The 19,918-nt window shown below is 37.2% G+C and overlaps 1 long non-coding RNA gene across 5 annotated transcripts in view; it reads left to right on the forward strand.

Moving 5' to 3' along the window:
- LOC146394805 (uncharacterized) overlaps positions 1-19,918 on the forward strand; it is a 655,226-nt gene that overhangs the window by 407,808 nt on the left and 227,500 nt on the right. The window lies entirely within an intron of this gene.

A 19,918-nucleotide genomic window follows, 5' to 3' on the forward strand; every position in this document is an offset into this window, starting at 1 on the left:
ACATTTTTATAGATTTTTGGACCACAGCCAATGTCTGACCATCTGTTCTGGCCAATGCAAACAATCCCTTCCTTATCCAAGGTTGCCTCACAGGTAAAGAACTCTTGGAATCTCTTGCCTCACAGATACGCAAAATATAAATCAAGGTCACACATTTTCTGCACATGTTAAAAGCCACAGTACAGTGTTTCACCATGGGACTCCATGATAGAGCCTCTTTGGAGTTCCACACATTGATAGAGACCAAGGCACTCATTTTACTTATCAGAATATACAATTCTGGGCTCTTGAACAAGGTGTTCAATGGAACATTCACCTTTCTCACTGGCCTCAGCCTACAGGTGCCACAATGGCTTACATAAACCAGTCCAAATAAACCATTGGAATGTTTATCAGTTAACCATCATGTCTAAGTTGTAATAGAGTCTTATTACATTTTTACTGTTTTATTGAGGCAGAATGGACAAAGAAAAATTGTATATGTTTAAGGTGTACAACATGATGTTTTGTTTTATATATATATATATATATATATATATATATATATATATATATAAAACGAAAGAATCAAAACCATCTAATTCACCTCCTCACAGTGTTAGATTTTTTCCTTTTTGGGGGGGTCTATTTTTGATGCATTAACTCGTTATATAAGTAATAATTCTCTTTATACCTTCTTGATGTATGTATGGCATCATTAATCTTGACATTCAAACCAAATGTGGGGTGAGGGTATAAATTCCACTTCTGTGAGGTGACAACAAACTCAAATGTTTCACAGAAACATACATGTATATATTTTGTCACAGAAGTTATATGTATAAAACTATTGCATATGCATTTATTAGGCCTATGAGTATGACACTTTAAGAATGATAAACAAATATATCTTGTGTGCCTAGCATGTGTCAGACATTGTTCTTGGCTCTGGACCTACAGTGAAGAACATATAGTCAATAATTCCTATCGTCAAAACCTTCTATTTTCATGGTGAAAGCGTGGTTAAGAGTGTTGGTGCAGGGCAGAGGACACCTGCTTTAGCTAATGGGTAGAGGGAGACCGTCTCTGAAGAGCTGATATTTGAATCAAAATATGAATAATGGGATAGATTCAGCTGGGTGAAGACTTTGAAGAAAAGCATTTTATGTAGAAAAACAAATAGCAAGGCCATGAGGCAAGAGCAAGAAGTTCAGGAGCAGTAAAAGGGTGGGTGTGACTGGAGTACAGTCAGGGAGGAGAAGACCAGAGGCAGGTGACGGAAACTACAGAGGCTGGCAGAGATGAGGTGGCATGGGGACTTGCAGGCTAAGTACTTGGATTTGATTGTATGCGCAGGGGATTTTTTTGGATCTGCTGAATGGTTTGTTAAAGGAAAGCGATGTAGGCTGAATCATGTTTTAGAAAGCTCACTGGGTGTTGTGAAGAGTGTAGGACCAGAGGGGTGACAGACTGGTGCAAGCACACGGTGTGATATGATGACAGCTGGGACCAGGGTTGTAGCAGGGGGGCTACAACTTAGTGTCTAGGTGAGCAGTTTGGAGAATTGGGATTTGAATTTCAATCTCAATTTACAGCATCACCACATAAAAGCTCTTTGACTTGAACTAAGTTTCTTAACTTGAGTTTCCTCTTCTGTAAAATGGGAATGTTGATAGCATGTGTCTATGTCTTAGAGTCATGCTGGGATTGAATGAAGTGATTTATGTAAAACACCTGACACTGTATTAGACCGATAATAAGAATGTGATTAAATGGCTTCTGTTGTTATCATGAATAAATCAATATGTACATAAATACATATGCACATAAATACTCCACGCTTCCTTTTCCCCTTCTCCCCCAAAGCTAGTGTGTCTTGTGTTAGCTGCTGTTAACCCATGAATACTGAGTCCTTGTTTTTTTTCCGTGGAGACACAGTGTTTTGGGGCACCTTCCCTCGATGGTCAGGCATTCTCTTACCTTTAGATACTTTATAATAAATGCTGATATATGGCTTATAATTCATTCCTGCAATGAAGTGGCAGTAGTGTCTGATTTCTACCATTCTTCTTCTACCTAAGGAATCATTACTAGTATAACTATCCTCTTTTCTTCAACCTCTTCCATAAGGTCCTAAACGAATAGCAACCCATATTTCTTCCCTAACTGCAAAATAACCTGTTGCGCTTAGTCAGATTGCTTTGACAGTTGCTTCCTTCCATTAAATGCAGCTTCTAGTTTTTCTTTCCTCAGAAAAATCTGCTTGCATTTTTCAAATCAGGTTCTCATTTTATTACTTCTTGATCAGAACTCTTCCAAAGTCCCATGTTCCCTTGATTATTTTATTTTCTTTCTTTGACCTCTGACATTTGTTCATCTTTCAACGTGAGCATTATTTAAGACTATAACAAACTGTTTACTGCCTCCGCTACAGTCTTGATGAATGAGTGATGTTGCTTCCTTCCTCTTTGAAGGGATTGCTTTCCCTTCACCACCTAGGGCTGGGGAGTGATAAAAACGTCCTCATTTTTTTCTTTGTCTTTTTGTCCTTTTTAGGGCTGCACCTGCGGCACATGGAGGTTCCCAGGCCAGGGGTCTAATTGGAGCTGTTGCTGCCAGCCTACGTCAGAGCCACAGCAATGCAGGATCCATCCGAGCTGCGCCTGCGACCTACACCACAGCTCACGGCAATGCCAGATCCTCAGCCCACCAAGCGAGGCCAGGGATTGAACCCACAACCTCATGGTTCCTAGTGGGATTCATTTCTGCTGCACCACAGCGGGAACTCCATGTCCTCGTTTTATAAGTCTAAGCTCAAATGATGCTTCCCCTCTGAAGCCTCTCTACCACCAATGCTAGCAGGGTTGTTGCTCCTACTGTCCTGCGGATACTTACATTAAAGCTATTACCATATTGTATTAGAATTGTTCATCTACATATTTGTCTCCCTCAGTATCCAATATGCAACAAGAAGGAGCGTATTCCATTCATCTCTTTAACCTCAACCACTTCAATATACCTAACAGTACCGTAGTCGCTACTCAGTGTGTTTGATGGGCTGCTGAAGAAGTGAATGATCAAATAATTTTGAATCATTTCCTTAACTTGCTCTGTAATGTTTGCTTTAGAGAATGTTAAACTTAAAATCACCGACAGTTTTTTTTTTCTTCTTTAAGCCTTTATTTTTTTTCTTTTTTTTATTAATAATTTTTTTTATTTTCCCACTGTACAGCGAGGGGGTCAGGTTATCCTTACATGTATACATTACAATTACAGTTTTCCCCCACCCTTTGTTCTGTTGCAACATGAGTATCTAGACAAAGTTCTCAATGCTATTCAGCAGGATCTCCTTGTACATCTATTCTAAGTTGTGTCTGATAAGCCCAAGCTCCCCATCCCTCCCACTCCCTCCCCCTCCCATCAGGCAGCCACAAGTCTCTTCTCCAAGTCCATGATTTTCTTTTCTGAGGAGATGTTCATTTGTGCTGGATATTCGATTCCAGTTATAAGTGATATCATATGGTATTTGTCTTTGTCTTTCTGGCTCATTTCACTCAGGATGAGATTCTCTAGTTCCATCCATGTTGCTGCAAATGGCATTATGTCATCCTTTTTTATGGCTGAGGAGTATTCCATTGTGTCTATATACCACCTCTTCCGAATCCAATCCTCTGTCGATGGACATTTGGGTTGTTTCCATGTCCTGGCTATTGTGAATAGTGCTGCAATGAACATGCGGGTGCATGTGTCTCTTTTAAGTAGAGTTTTGTCCGGATAGATGCCCAAGAGTGGGATTGCGGGGTCGTATGGAAGTTCTATGTATAGATTTCTAAGGTATCTCCAAACTGTTCTCCATAGTGGCTGTACCAGTTTACATTCCCACCAGCAGTGCAGGAGGGTTCCCTTTTCTCCACAGCCCCTCCAGCACTTGTTATTTGTGGATTTATTAATGATGGCCATTCTGACTGGTGTGAGGTGGTATCTCATGGTAGTTTTGATTTGCATTTCTCTTATAATCAGCGATGTTGAGCATTTTTTCATGTGTTTGTTGGCCATCTGTATATCTTCTTTGGAGAAATGTCTATTCAGGTCTTTTGCCCATTTTTCCATTGATTGATTGGTTTTACCGACAGTTTTTATTGTTAAAAATTCAAGGTACAAGGAAGTTTTAAAAAAACCCTGAACACTAACAACTGAAAATACTCTGCGCTGTGCACACTTTTTACAACTATCTTTCTGTACATGGCTCTACGGTATATAATTTATATGGGCATTTACATAAAATAATTATATATATAAATGTTGAGGATTTTATATATGCGTAAGTGTTGAGAAAGTCTATACCACTACTGGATTTTTGCATTTCATTCCCAGCTCCTCCACAGGATAATCAGTGTTAAAAGCCTGGTGTGAATCTTTCCACGTCTTCACCCATGTTCATAAATAATGTAACATACATACATATGTGTAAAATGTACAGGGGTACTATTTTACTCTTTACTGCATCTAGTTTTTCTGACTTAGAAACATTTCAGAGAAATTCTTTCCACGTCATCTGGTATAGACTTAACACACTTTTTAAGGCAGTTATGTAAAAGTCAATTGTTTGAGTGAAAGACAAGTTATGAAACCATTCCTCTGTTGAGGACATTCAAATTGAGTCCAGTTTCTGGGCTGCTACAATGTCACAATTAAGTTGAATACGTGTGTGTGTGTGTATAATTTATTGTGTTCATATTCACTGTTATGTACTTGTACATTTATTTCTATGGAATAAGGCCCCAAGAAATCGAATTGTTAAATTAACATTTATGTAAATTCTTAGGTTTTTGTTTTGTTTTGTTTTGTTTTTTGCTTTTTAGGGCCGCACCCACAGCATATGGAGGCTCCCAGGCTAGGGGTTCAATTGGAGCTGCAGCTGCTGGTCTACACCACAGCCACAGCAATGCCAGATCCGAGCCGCATCTGCCACCCACACCACAGCTCATGGAAACGCCAGATTCTTAACCCATTGAGCGAGGCCAGGGGTCCAACCCACATCTTCGTGGATACTAGTCGGGTTCATTAACTGCTGAGCCACGACGAGAACTCCTAAATTCTTATTTTTAATAGATATTGCCAGATTGAATTCCAAATGGCTTTAATATACTGCACATTTCCCTCAGCAAAAATATGACATAACATGTCAACCCCCACTACCCTCCAGCAATGTGATAACATATTTGATGTTCTCAAAGTGATATTCCCTTATTTTAATTTCGATCTCGCTGACTGTTATAAAGATAGAGTACTTTCACTTGTTTACTGGCAAGCTAGATTTCTGCCTCCTTGAACAGCCCTTTTTTACTCTTTTCAGCCATTTTCGATCGGGGTGTTTGTCTTTTCTTATTAATGTGTAGGAATTTTTTATATGTTGCATATTGAACCCTTCATCTGTCATATATATTACAGGTATATTTTCCTCTATTATGTGCCTTTTGGTTTTATTTACCTTTGCTTTTGCCATATGATGACATTTTTAGTTTTAAGCACTCAAATGTGTCAATCCTTTCTAATGTCTAGGTTTTCTGGCTTGCGTAAAATTTTTTCTTGACTCCTAGATTATACATAATTTTTCAAAAGCAAATATATTTTATTTCAACATTTTCATCTTTAAATCATACAGAGCTTTGTTTATGTTGGGTGAGAGAAGAGCCAAAACTGATTTTATCCTTTCTAGAAAATGTGAATAATAGGAGTTCCCATCATGGCTCAGTGGTTAACAAACCCGACCAGTATCCATGAGGACAATCCCTGGGCTTGCTCAGTGAGTTAAGGATCTAGCATTGCCGTGAGCTATGGTGTAGGCCGGCAACTACAGCTCCACTTGGACCTCTAACCTGGGAACTTCCACATGCCGTGGGTATAGCCCTACAAAGACAAAAGACAAAAAAATACATATGTATGTATATAAATAATAAATGCATGCCGTATTACTAATAATAGAGTAAAAAAAAAAGCTCACTTTATTTTGGATTCAAATCCAGCTCTGAAACTTACTAGCTGTTGCTCTAAGAAAGTTTGTACAAGAGAGATAATAATGTCAACATCACGGAAGTTTTATGAGAATTCAATTAGATAATGTATATGAAACACAATGACTAGCATATATAGTCATAGGTCAATTAATGATAGCTTTAATGAATATTATTTACATTTCTCTGAAATGCTTTTGCCTTGAACACACTTTAGATTGCTGAGAAGCCCAATCATGTTGTGCTTCATGGCTCACTTTGATCTCGCAACTTTTTCTTTTGTCTTTTTAGGGCTGCATCTGTGGCATGTGGAAGTTCCCAGGTTAGGAGTTGAATTGGAGCTGCAGCTGCCGGCCTACACCACAGCCACAGCAGTGCAGGATCCAAGCCGTGTCTGCAACCTACATCACACTTCATGGCAACACCGGATCCTTAACCCACTGAGCAAGACATAAGGATTGAACCTGTAGCTTCATGGATTCTAGTCAGCCCTTAACCCACTGAACCACAGCAGGAACTCCTGGTCTTGCATCTTTAACGGTGTTTTTATTTTACAATGCTCCTAATGCTAAAAAATAAATGGCCATACAGGAAATTGGCCTCAAAGATATCATCACCCAGACAGCCTGATGCTGAGGTGGGCATAGAGGACAGACTAAGGTGACTTAGTTCTGCCTCACACAGAAATACTTCCTTTTGGAGAGCAAGAGGATCTCCTAGAAGCCCCAGCTCTAGACAAATAAGCCAAGGATGTTAATAAATGTGATGACTTAGGGGGTGGCAAACATTTGAGGCTCTGAATTTCCAGAGAGTGTTTGATTGAAACTATTTGCTCTCTTTGGCCCAGGGTAATTAACCCAAAACTCCCCAACTTGGGTGCCCCTTATGCCCCCAATACCATCACTGACAGAGCTGGAATTTGTAGTCAATACTAAGTGTCCTTATAGAGCATTTTTCATTTTATAAGAAGAAGAGATAACTTTCTAAGTAGTTATTTCCTCTTTTAAACACTTATCATTATTCTTAATCTGTGCCAGCAACTTTTCCTAAGGGATTTCCATTTATCAGTTTGGTAAATCTACACAATATCCCGAGACAAAGTTATTTTATTAACACTGTTTTATAGATGAGGAAATTGAGTTACCAAGAAGTTAAATACTTTTAATGAAAAAAAAAGAAGTTAAATACTTTTCCACAATTGCACAGCTAATAAATGGCAGATCTGGAATTTGGACCTAGGTGCTATGGTTCCATAGTCCATGCTCTTAATTTTCACACCATGGTGGTGGTTATAGAATACTTTCTGGAAACAGACAGACACTCTAATTACCTTCTGTAGACTAAATAGATGAAGGCAATATTTTAAATATTTTTACTTGTTAAATTAGACCAGGAGTTTTAATAATTTTAACATTCCTTGACTATTTTAAAACAGCCATAGAAGTTCCCTTGTGGCTCAGTGGGTTAAGGAAAAGGTGTTGTCGCTGCTATGGTGTGGGTTCCCTCCATAGCCCAGGAAGTTATGCATGGCATGACCAAAAAAATAAGAATTAAAAAAAATTTAAAAGCCACGGAAAAATTGATAAACTAAACATAACATTCATCCAAAATAATAAAAACATCAGATGAGGTAAGAGAGGCTGAGAAGTTTGAATGGGATCTCGTTGCTACCAGAGAAGATAGACCTATCTGATATATCTGAGAATACAGTTAGAGGCTTTGGTATATTTATTTTATATGAAAGTTGAATTTTCAAATCAGTGGTGAAACAATGATCTGTTTGGTAAACCGTGCTGGGAAAATTGGTAAACATATGATAGTAATCTCACAACATATAAAAAATACATTCCAGATGCATTAAATTTCAAACCATGAAAATGAAAAATTGATAAAGTACTGAAAGATCTAGGATATCAATGTTATAATTTTATGTCATTCTTAGGAATGTCATCCTAAGAATGACAAAAATCTCAGGAGTCATGAAGAAAAGAACTGATAGATTTATATTGATTAAATACACAGACACACACAGACAGACACATACATACTCTAGATCACAAAGTACCATAAAAAAGTTTAATATTGATTATAAATTTAGGAAAAAATAATTTTAATTCATTGATACTAATAGAATATATATCATTTGATAGAATATGTGAATATATATAGAGAGATATATATTCATCTCCACTTGTGCTGCCATAACAAAATACCAAAGAATGGGTGGCTTAAACAACGGAATTTATTTTCTCACAGTTCTGGAGGCTGGAAATCTGGGATCAGGGAGCCAACATGACTGGTTTCTGGTGAGACCTTTCTTCCTTACTTCTTGCAGATGGCTGCCTCATCACACGACAGAGAGAGCGTGAGCTCTCCGTTGTCTCCTAAAAGGACACTGATGCTAAATGGATCATAGCCCAACACTTATGGCCATGTCAACCTTAATTATTTCCTTATCCAAATACAGCCACGACTTAAGTTAGAGCTATAACATATGCGTTTTGGGGGGACATAAACATTCAGTCAATAAGTATATATACATTTCTACAAGTCAGCATAAAACCAAAAGCAAACTAATGAAAAATCAGGCAAAGGTTATAAAGACATAATTTAGGAAAAAGTATACAAATGACTAGTAAACACATAAAAAGTTACTTAAAATGCATTTTTTCTCATATTGACATATTTATAAACAATTCTTGTATACACAAAATGATATTAATTGTAAGTGACTTCCTTGGCTTGCTTGGTGCCAGATACTATGCTAAGCACTTTACCTGAATTATTTCATGTTATCAGACAACCTTGAAAAATATGCATCATCCCCAAGCTATGGATGGGGAACTAGAATCCCAGTCAGGTGAAATTAGATACTTTGTTTAAGGTCATATAGGTTACAAATGGTAGCGCCAAGTCAGAACCTGGATCTAGACCACTCATTTCTGTGGCATCTCCGTAGTGGCAGTAACAGCAAACACTCTTGCGTAGTGATAGGCACGATTCTCAACACTTGATGTGAATTCATACATCTAATTCTACAACAAGCCTAATAAGGTAGCTACTATATGATTATTATCCCCATTGTGCAAAGGAGAAAACAGAGGCAGAGAGAGGATAAATAACTCACTATTGGAGGAATCAGAATTCAAACCAGGAAGACTGACTCTGAACCCTACAGCCCTAAACTCCACACAATAAAGCAAAAAAAAAAAAAAAAAAAAAAAAAAACCAGAGCTTGCTGCTTGGGAAAGTTTAGGGTCTGAAACAGGAATTTGCCTCTGACCTTTAAAAAAAAAACATTTCTTTTAGACATATCCACAGTCAGGCGGCATATTAGTCTGCACCTTCACACCTTAGGGTGTGTCATCACTGGAAGAAAAAAAATGGTTCTCATTGACAGGATTAAAAATAAGCAACCTCACTGAAGGGGATATGTCAAAAACTGCTAATATGGAGAAATGTATTTTCTCTTCCAATGAATAAAGCAGGGGAAAAGAGAAGTTTTGTCATTTTCATTTAGACCCTAATGCATACTCAGTAATCTCCCTGAATAACTTTCTGCACTAATTCAGTGGTAGTAAAGAATTTGCTAGCTCTTGAGCAACATTCATAGATTGTTTTAAATCAAGAGCAACAAATATTTTTCACATATGACATAGAGGTGGTTAAAAAAGAAAACTCTAAGCTTTATGCTCTCTAATCAGTCGTGAATGAAGTTAATGTGAGACCTTTTGGAATGAGAGGCTGGGTTTTTGCCAAATAGCAATCATAACAAGCATTACCCTTTTGCTGCTGACAGGAAAGTTCAAAAATTCCATCATGTCCCAGTTTCTCAGTAGTTGATAAAGGTTAATAAAACAGGATTTTAGGAAAGCAGTGTTTCTATATATTTTATGCTCTTAAAGGACAATTCTCATTAGTTCTACCTGCCTCTCACATTCTGACTGGAACTTGTCCCTTTTCTCTGCTTTCCATGGACCAGTAAACCATGGATAGAGCTGTCAGCTCTATAGCTGGTGAGAAAGAGACTGCACTTTTAAAGAATCTGAGCTGGTGACAATAAATAACAGGAGGATATAATATTTGGACTCAAGTCTTCTAGGTAGACAACATCAGCATCATGGAATCATAAACAAGTACATTGGGATGGGCTGGGGTTACTGGAACTTCTCTGGTAGTTGGGTGGTGAATTTTTTATGGGCTTTCACAAATGTCAAGAAAATTCCTCCAGGATGAGGGAGCACTACAGCTCCTTTCAAAGTGTCCGTATGTTTCATGCTCGTACTCCTTAGTCATTTGATATTTAAATGTGAATAACACTGTTGTTTCAGGAAGTATTATTTTGATTTTCAAATGATTTTGCAAATATGTTACCTTGCAAAACTATTGCTTTAAGAGTATAGGTGTACTCTTCGCTTACAATCAATGAAAACTTGTTGAGTTCACAGTGATAAGTTATTTCAGAATTATCATTTCTTCTGTTTCAATTTCTCTGAACCTCAGTTTTCTACCTTCAAAATTGTAAAAGTGACTCATGTTTTAGGGAGGATTAAAAGAAGTAGTGTGTATAAAATGCTCAGCATATTTAATAGTATATAATGAGTGGTCAATAATATAAACTGTTATTATATTATTATAAGATACTTCTGTAGCCTTTTTATATGCGGTTTATGCATGAAACAAAATACTTATGAATTTTAGCAGCTCACTTGGAAAAGATTTCTCATTATATCTTTGTAGACAGCACGAAGAAATATAAGAATAACTTGAGTTTCTTCCTGGTTGAATATTACTGATTGGATTGTAGTTCCACTGGTGAGAGGTTCAAGCCCTGCCCTGATTATCATTATTATCAGTGATTTAGATAAAGCAGTTGAGTATTTGTTTATCAAATTAATGAGCAACACAAAGCTGTAAGGAAGAACAAGTAGTTTAGATGAATGAATCAGAATTTTTAAATATATTAAAAGACTGAGATGGTGGACTAAATATATCAAAATAAATTTTAATAAAAATTGGTGTACATCTTTGGGATCAAAACCATTGCATACATCCATGTTGGGATGCATGATTTTTGTAGCAGCACTTGCAAAAGACATCTGGTTCTAACAGCAATGGTAAACCCAGTATGAGTCACGGTATAATTTCATGTCATTTTCCAAGGAACACATGCTATCTTAGGCTGCATATTTTGTCTAAAATGAGAGCGGGAGAGTAACTTCACACTGCTCAACAGTAATTAGCAATCTACTTAGTTTGGGGGTTACAAATGTTTAAGAAGAATAATGAAAAACAAAGACTATTCAGAGTAGAACCATTATCAGAAATGATCAAAAGCTGTCTAACCTGAAGGGGAAAGACCAAAAAGAAATGTGGAATGTGTCTTCTGAAGCTTAGTTATGTGCAGGATTACTAGCTGTTTACAATTAAGTATACAATTTTGGGAGTTCTCAATGTGGCTCTGTGGGTTAAGGACCCGATACAGTGTCAGCTCGATCCTTGGCCTTGCTGAAGGTTAAGGATCCGGCATTGCTGTGACTGGGGCATGGGCTCCAGCTGCAGCTCTGATTCGATCACTAGTCTGGAACTTCCACATGCTGTAGGTACGGCCGTAAAAAGGAAAAAAAAAGTTACAATTCTGCCTTTCTGTTACATTTCACTTAGGAAAAACACATACAGAAAGAAATAAAAATTATTTAAAATCCTAGATGTGAGTGCTATAAAGACCAAAAGCCAAAAGACTGGAGAATGATAGCAGAAGGTAGGATCCTACTTTAGTGTATGTTGCCAGAGAAGGCCTTCAGATTGAGGTGGGTTTTGAGCTAAGAACTGAAGGCTGAATGAATGGGGTAAAACTAGTCCAGGAAATAAGAACCCCAAGAATAACCAAAGCAGAGTTATTGGTTTGTTCAAGGAGTAAAATGTAGACCAATGTGGATACACACACAGATACATGCCATTCAGAAAATGAATAGTGTTTTCTGTGGGTTCTCTTGTTTAAAACCACACACTATATATATATATCCTGGGTAACCCAAACCATATTCATATATGTAACAGTTTTTGACCAATTTCTGCACATTTTTTTCTGTATTTTGGGTATACCTCACTTTATTTACTCATTATTCTATTCAAATTTCAATTCTTCTGTTCAAGTCTTCTGCACATTTTTTCCCCTTCCAGCTTTATTGAAGTATAATTGACAAAAAAAACCTAAGATATTTAAAGTGTACAATGTGGTGGTTTGAAATATACATACATTGCGATAGGAATCCCCCTCATCAAGTTAATTAACATATCCATCACCTCACATGTTTACCTTTTGGGTGTGCGGGTGTGTGTGTGAAAACCTTCTATACTCTTGGGAAATCTCAGTTATATGGTGGTGTTAGCAACTGTTGTCATGTGTACCATCCTCAGAATGTACTCATCTTATAACCAGAAGTTTGTACTCATTTGTTAACCTCTCCTGATTTCCTCCACCCTCTCTTACCCCAGGCAACCACCATTCTATTGTGTTACTATGAGTCTGATTTTTTTAGATTTCGCAATGAATGATACTATGAGGCATTTTTCTTTATCTTTCTGGCTTGTTACATTTAGCATAATGCATTCCGGATTGGTTCATGTTGTCACAAATGATAACATTTCCTTTTAAAAAGGCTAATTAATATTCGTGTGTGTGTGTGTGTGTGTGTATCACATCTTTAACCATTCATCTGTTGATGGGCACTTAAGTTCTTTCCATGTCTATACTGAATAATGCAGCAATAAACATGGGAGTTCAGATATCACCTTGATATCCTGTTTTCATTTCCTTTGGATATATATCCAGAAGTAGGATTCTTGGATCATAAGTGATTCTGCTTTTTTTTTTTTTTTTTTTTTTTTTTTATGGCTGCACCCACAGCATATGTAAGTTCCTGGGCCAGGGATTGAATCTGAACTGCAGCTGTGACCTACTCTGGAACTGCAGAAACATGGGATCCTTTAAACCACTGCACTGGCTGGAGATCAAACCTGCACCTCCTCAGAGACCCGAGCCCCTGTAGTCAGATTCGTAACCTACCGTGCCACAGCGGGAGCTCGTGTAGTTCTATTTTTAATTTACTGAGGAACTTCCATATTATTTATCACAGTGAGTCGACTGTGCGAGTTTACATTCTCACCGAGTACTAGGGTGCCCTTTTCTCCACATCCTTGCCAGCATGTATTATCTCTTGTCTTTTTGATAATGAACATCCTAACAAGTGTGAGGTGCTATCTCACTGTGGTTTTGCTTTGCATTTCCCTGATGATTAGTGTTGCTGGGCACTTTCCATGTACATGTTGGCTATTTGTACCTCTTCTTTGGAAAATACCTACTTGGGTTCTTTGCTCATTTTTAAATCAGATTGGTTTTTGTTGTATTGACTTGGTATGAATTCCTCATATATTTTGGATATTACTCCTTTATTGGGTATGGCATATGCAAATATTTTCCTCATTCCTTAGGATGTCTCTTCATTTTATTGATTGTTTTCTTTGTCGTGCAGAAACTTTTTAGCTTAATGTAGACCCACATATATTCAGATTTCCTATTTCATCAACTTTCAGTCTTGGTAGATTGTATGTTTCTAGGAACTTAGCCATTTTTTTCTAGGCTATCTAATTTGTGGGCACTTAATTTTTCATAGCAGTCTCTTTATACTCTGTTGTGTTTGTGTGGTATCAGTTATAAGGTTTTTTCGTTTCATTTATATTTTTTAGTTGATTCCTCTCTCTTTTTTCCTTGGTACATCTACTTAACAGTTTGTCTGTTTTGTATATTTTTTAAAAAAAATAGCTGCTAGTTTCATTGATCTTTTCTATTGTCTTTTAGTCTATATTTCATTTATTCTGGTCTGGGATCTTTGTTACTTCCTTCTTCTGCTGACTTTTTGCTTAGTTCTTATTTTTCTAGTTCCTCATGGTGTAGACTTGGGTTGTTTGTTTGAGATCTTTCTTTTTTCTTAATGTAGGCATTTATTGCTATAAACTTACCTCTTAGAACTGCTTTTCTGCATCATGTAAGTTTCAGTACATTTTGTTTCCATTTTTATTCATCCCAAGAATTTTTTATTTTTCTTTTAATTTCTTCTTTGACCCATTGGTTATTCAGGAACATGTTGTTTAATCTCCACATCATTGTGAATTTTCAAGTTTTCTTCTTGTTATTGATTTCTCATTTCTTACCATTGTGGTCAGAAAAGATGTTTGGTATGATTTTCAGTCTTCTTAATTTTACTGACTTGTCTTGTGGCCTAACATGTGATTCGGATTTGTCCTGGAGAATGTTCCTTATGTACTTGAGAAGACTGTGTATTCTGATGCTATTGAATGGAATGTTTTGTATATGTCTGTTAAGTATATCTGGTCAAAGATGTAGTTTATGTCCAATATTTCCTTAGTGATCCTCTGTCTGGATGATCTATCCATTGTTGAAAGTGGGGTATTGAAGTCCTCTACTATTATAATATTGCCGTGTATTACTCTGTTCTAACCTGTTAGTATTTGCTTTCTATACTTAGATGCTCTTATGTTGGGTGCATAAATATTTACAATTGTTTTATCCTCTTGATGAATCAACCACTTTGGCATTATATAATGACCTTCTTTGTCTCTCGACAGTGTCTTTAACTTAAAATCGATTTTATTTAATATGAGTCAGTAATTTTGCTGTATATGAATAGAGTCTCAATGTTATACTTAGTTTTTGCTTCTTTCAGCCCTCAAGAACTGGTCATGTTGTGTTATAGAGTGGAAGAAAATGGACCTATATGCTAGAATATACCATTTGAAACAATTTACTAGGGACTTAGTGCTAAATAAGTAGAAGGAGTGAGCAAACTCCTACATCCAAGCCCAGACTATTCAGGTAAACCATAGTGAGGGATAAACCTAAGTGCTCTGGATCAAACTCAAAATAGCTAGACCTTGGTTAAGTAAATAAGATTTCGTCATAGGGAAGCTATGTAGAATAGCAGTAATGTCTGTATGTAGAATTGAGAATGAAATACCACCTGATACAGATTCTAAAAAATTAATTTTACCCTTAATTATACAACTGATATAATACTTGGGTCAGGAATTCTCTGCTTGTTATGTTTTTCATAACATCATAGTATAGCACCTTCACATGCACTGACAAGGGTGATGGTAAGGATGATCCAGACAAAATGAAATATCACCTAATGACCGATTAGAGATAAAAACAACCAATTAAATTCCACCCGCATTGACTGAATACATGCTGTGCTCCAGGCTCTGTGGTGAATGGGAGGATGCAAAGCTTAGTAGAGCCTCATTTCTGCCTTCTGGGAAGATCTTATAAAAGATATTCTTGGTGTCCTCCACTTTTATATCTTCTTCGTCTCCATTCCATGCCTCTCATTTTCAAGGAAGGGGAAAAGTAAAGATCTATACAGCAGAAACATAAATGGTTTCAGATAGAATTATATCTTTCAACTACAGTGGTAGCTGGCAAACCATAACACATGGGCCAAATCTGGCCTACTGACTATTTTTGTCAATAAAGTTTTATTGGAATAATGCTACACCATACCCATCTGTTTATATATTTTCTGTTGTTATTTTTGTGTTACACTCATGGAACTGAGCACTTGTAACAGAGACTATATGGCCTGTAGAGCCTAAAACAGTTTTACTCTCTGGCCTTTTACAGAAAATGGTTGCTGGTCCCTGAACAAAACTGTTAATCTGTGTTGGCTGATAGAATTCCATCCACACTTGGTCACTAGTATTCACATCTCAATACATTTTAAGTGTTTTTTCCATTCTGTCTTTGATACACCTTTTTCTCTTTTACTCTTTCATTCATGGTCATAAATAAGTCAGTTTATAAGGAAACATTTGTTTACTTAAATTACACTGTATTAACATTAGTAGGAAAAATGTGCCTGTGTGCTCCTGTGTAATATATCATTAGTAAGAAAAGCATCATTTTCCAGTATGGCTATCTACAGTCTGACTCTGCCTCCTAGCACTCTCCCTGCTAACCACTGTGCCATTCCTTGAATTTGCCCAGAATGGTCACATTTTGGGGCCCCTACATTTGCAGTTCCCTGTGCCTGGGATACTCTTAACTCCTTTGTTTGGCTCTCCCCTGTGATCAAATATCACCTCCAGAGAGGCCTTCCTTGACCAACTAACCTATGATAGTGCCCTCCTTTGCCATCCCTCCTTTTTTTTTTTTTTTTTTTTTTTTTTTTTTTGTCTTTTTAGGGCCACACCTGTGGCATATGGAAGTTCCCAGGCTAGAGGTTAAATTGAATCTGCAGCCACTAGCCTATACCCCAGCCACATCAATGCAGGGTCCCAGCTGCATCTGCAGCCTACACCGCAGCTCACAGTAAGGCTGGATCCTTAATCCACTGAGCAAGGCCAGGGATCGAATCCACATCCTTATGGATACTAGTCAGAATCATAACCCACTGAGCCACAATGGGAACTCCAGCCAACCCTCTTTATCACTTTAGTATACTCCATTTTTTCATGACCAGTATTATTTGCTGATATATTTACTTGATGATTGAATAAATGGACAGAAGAACTTGAAGAAGTTCTTTTGTCTTTTGGGCCTTGGTCCTCTTATTCATACAGTAGGGGTGATAACAATATTTATCTTCTAAAAATCACCTCATGGGAGTTCCGTCGTGGCGCAGTGGTTAACGAATCCGACTAGGAACCATGAGGTTGCAGGTTCGGTCCCTGCCCTTGCTCAGTGGGTTAAGGATCCGGTGTTGCCGTGAGCTGTGGTGTAGGTTGCAGACGCGGCTCGGATCCCGCGTTGCTGTGGCTCTGGCGTAGGCTGGTGGCTACAGCTCCGATTCAACCCCTAGCCTGGGAACCTCCATATGCCGTGGGGGCGGCCCAAAGAAATAGCAAAAAAAGACAAAAAAAAAAAAAATCACCTCATGGATTAAAGAATGTATATAGAAGTTCAACCACATTAATTAGCATGATAAGTCCTTAAAGAAGGCAATTATTATCATTATGGAAATCAAAAAAAGTGTCAGGAATCATCTGGAAAACCAGAACACAGAAAGCATAATTATAGTTATTGTAGAAATGCATTTTCCCCAAAATCTCATAATGTGGCTCAGTCAATACAAATTATTGCAAATTATTACTCCAAATGGAATTCTTTGAAGTGGGAATATTAAGCTATTGTATCTGACAAATACTGATTGAGGGCCTACTCTGTGGCAGGCACTGTTGATTGAACAAATTTGTGCCAGTGGTCTTCTGCAAACGTTTTTTGCAATCTTTCTTATATGTTCCCCAAAGAAAACAAGCTAGCTTGGAGCAGTTGATCATTCAGTAGTCTTGAAATGCTGGACACTCAGAAAATGAAAATGAATGCATGTGCAATATTGTGAGGTTTTTATAGTACTCTTTCTTCATCTTATACTTTAAAAACATGCTGAACTTTCAACCTAGTGTAGCATTGCAGTTTTCATAATTGATGCATTTGATGGGTAGAGTGAGTAACTGAACCAATTTTCTGAGGACTAAAGGAATTTCTGGGACATGGAAATTTTAATTTTAAAACCAAGGCAGTCCCAGAAAGTTGGGTCAAGTTGGTCACACTATCCATGAGGGTATGTATGTGTGTGGTATATGTTTATGTATACATATGAGTGTCTCATAATCAAGGTACCATAATTGGACTAGAAATCAGGTGTGTTAAATCCTACGGTACACACATGTATTCATATCCAAAATCTCTGTAAATAGCATATATTGCTAAAATTTTTCTAGAAAACAGAAGTAATCATGAAGTACTATGTTAATTTCTTTTTGAACTTATCATATCATCATATTATTTTTCTGGACTTCATTTCTCAAGGCAAACTACCTGAAAATCTTGGGCAGCCAAAATTTTAATCCATACCATGGGATTCACAGAAAGTACTCGTTTTTCTCACCCTCTATCCCTGTCTCCAGATAACTAAGCAGGAGTTTGCTGTTAGGATAGAAATAATTGTTGCCATTATACAGATGGAAAACCTTGCACACATGGTCACTTGGGAAGCCGAACACTTTTCTTCATTTTCATCATTTGCACATCTTTAGTGGCTGGTGTGAAAACATAAGACCTTTCATAATGTTCATTAATCATAAATTTTGTTGTTACTTTTACTGAAAGATTTGGTCCACTAACTTAAGCTCATTGTAATGAATCTTGAGTCTCCCCATAAGAATGAATCTGTGTTCTGGTATATGATAAACAGCCCTCCCTGCAGTTCTACCAAGACATGGTTGGATATGCTCTTCTATTATATTTAGATGTCATCATGGGAAAATTAGATTGGGAATTTTTTAAAAGATGGATTGATTTTACATTTAGTATTTGAAAATCTATCACAGCGCTTGGAAATAAGCAGAGATATAATTCTAGTAAGACAGACTGCTCTTTATTATTTTTCCCTTTTCTATATTTTGATTGTTCTCATGCCACGTTGCCCTTGATGTCAGTGACATCACTGGAGAACTGAGAACTGCAAGCTTCTTTTTTTTCCCATTACATTCACAGCAGTTAGCATGGTGCTTGACAAAAGATGCTATTCATGAAATGTTAGTTAACTAAGAAACTAAATCAATAAAAAAGAACATGTAGATTAGAATGATTTCCCAAGAATTGCTAACATTAATGTATAAAAATACAAATCCAACAGTATGCACTTGGATACACAAAGCATTGAATCCTCCCAGTGATCTCATGAAATCTCAGGATTTCCTCAGAGTCAGCCCTAGTAACTTTGTCTCTGGTTATCTTGTCAGGTCACTACAGAGACATAATAATGATAATGATGGTGATGAAAATAATAATGTATTTCTCTTTTGATATTAATTCATTTAACAAATACTGACCAAATACCTACCACATGCTGAGTTGTTTGTTTGTTTGTTTTGGTGCTGGGGATACACTGGTGAATGTGGCAAAGTTCTTGCTCTTTGGGGGATTCCAGTCTTTGTCTTTCGTTTGAGCTCCACCTCTACCATCCTAAGTGCAAGATGAATGTCTATGCCTAAATGTTCCATAGTGAAGCTCAAAGTATTTAAAATTGAGTTCACTGCCCCCCAGCAAGCCAAATTCTCTTGGATTTTAATGTAAATCCGATGATGGTGATGATCGTTTCTGTCTTGTTTTCCGCTGTGTGTAACCATGCCTAGTACAGAACCTGGTCCAAAGAATGTTTTCAGTGTTTTTTCCAAGGTCACTAGAGTCAAGCCCTGTAGATTCTAAATTCCCATAATCCCCTCTCCATATCTCCTATAGCAGTCTTCACAATCTTTCCTCCCTCCCTCCCTTCCTTCCTTCCTTCCTTCTTTCCATTTTTGGCTGCACTGGTGTCATATGGAAGTTCCTGAGCCAGGGATCAAACCCGGGCCTCCATGGCGACCTGAGCTGCTGCAGTTGGATTCTTAATTCACTGGAGCAGGAATTCCAGTCTTCACAATCTTGTATCAAATTGTTTATGTATGTTTCTGTATTTTCCTTTAGAGTGTAAGCTCTTTGGGAATGGAGATTGCATCGTTTGTCTTTACCATAGATCCCAGCACTTGCAAACCCATAGTAAATATTTACTGAATTAAACAATGTTCAAAATACATTAGTTTAATTGTAGCTCAATAATTCTTAAGTAATTCCAGTGGCTTTGTTTCTGGTGATTCAGTGGAATCATGCTAGAGTAATAATAACAATCATAGCTATTATGACACAGGCTAAGTGCTAGGCATAGTGCTAAGTGCTTTCCTGGATTACTTTATAAAATCCTACCTAAACCTACTATTATATCAATTTCACAGATGAGAAAACTGAGACTCAGATATGTTAAGTGACTTAAGTTCACACAGGTAGGAATCAAATCACCACTAGT

The sequence above is a fragment of the Sus scrofa genome, chromosome X, assembly GCF_054392235.1.
Source record: "Sus scrofa isolate SSC_HxYL_T2T_F1_AM1 chromosome X, Sscrofa_HxYL_maternal_Yorkshire_Landrace_v2.0, whole genome shotgun sequence".
Classification (NCBI taxonomy): domain Eukaryota; kingdom Metazoa; phylum Chordata; class Mammalia; order Artiodactyla; family Suidae; genus Sus; species Sus scrofa.